Raw genomic sequence first — 1053 nt, 5'->3', positions numbered from 1 at the left:
CACACACACACACACACACACACACACACACACTTATTAGTTCTCCAAATCTCTAGTCTGATGTGTACAGTGTAATCATCATTACACTGAAGAAATGAGCACAATAAGTGAATATGTGAGGAGGAATGGACTTACAGAAAAAAATAATAATAACTGACCAGAGATTTTGGTCCTGGACGTCTTCTTCTTCAAACAAAGACTTTTTGTTGGTCAGTCAATGTTTTGGAAATTAGTTGCTGCAATTAAATAACATCTTATTACAAGCCATTTTACCACATTTTAAAATGATTCACATGCTCAGCTCTTCTTTAGTAATCACCCCAYAGGAGTCATTGGATAAATACCTGTATACGTTACAAAGCAACACAGAATTTATGCATTRAGGTGCATCATGAAAAGAAAAACTAAGGTAAACACTTGGCCTGGCCTGTTAGCTGTATTGATTTTGCTTGCTGTGTTTATAGCAGCATTATCACTTCCACACCTTGCAACAAATCAACAGTGAATGAAGTTATTAGTGCAGAATGTTTCTTATGAGTTGAGAAAACAAGAACTTCACTGTTTAGGCATCAGAGGGAGTTTTGACGCATAAGTCAGAACTCTCATTTTGGAAGGACAYCCTTTTTATCACTCAAACCTGAGGGAGAAAGGATGACAGTGTTTTGGCAAAGACTAAGTGTGTGCTTTTTTGTTGTGTTAGTGAAATATTTCAAGAACAACTGGATGAACTTTAATGACGTTTTCAGAAAGTAATCACTGAACATYCAGCTCCTTTTGGAGTCAACCTCATTTAAGATGGCTGCCACAGGTAAATGAYCTAAAACATAAAAATGGCAAGAACTCAGCCAATTTCAGAATCAGAATCAAAGTGAGAATCGGTTTTATTGTCATTRTCAATAAACAGGACTAGGAGTTTGCTTTGGTGTAAAGATGCAATAAGTAAAATATAACAAAGAAAGAAAATACAAAGGATAAAGGAAAAAAAACTAGATACCACAAAGCGGCAACATAATGACCCCTGCACGCACAAATGCACCAGAACTCAGAAGTCTT

The 1053-nt window shown here is 36.2% G+C and overlaps 1 protein-coding gene across 1 annotated transcript in view; it reads right to left on the bottom strand.

Annotated features, from left to right (window-relative positions):
• The window catches only part of fbxo15 (F-box protein 15), a 134041-nt gene that overhangs the window by 25143 nt on the left and 107845 nt on the right, over positions 1–1053 (bottom strand). The window contains exon 2 of the mRNA XM_014002361.1: positions 159–236. The gene's annotated coding sequence lies outside the window, so the exon portion shown is untranslated. The remainder of the gene's footprint in view (positions 1–158; positions 237–1053) is intronic.

The sequence above is a fragment of the Austrofundulus limnaeus genome, unplaced genomic scaffold (genome assembly GCF_001266775.1).
Source record: "Austrofundulus limnaeus strain Quisiro unplaced genomic scaffold, Austrofundulus_limnaeus-1.0 Scaffold12, whole genome shotgun sequence".
NCBI classification, from domain to species: domain Eukaryota; kingdom Metazoa; phylum Chordata; class Actinopteri; order Cyprinodontiformes; family Rivulidae; genus Austrofundulus; species Austrofundulus limnaeus.
This window is presented reverse-complemented; position numbering and strand designations above follow the sequence as displayed.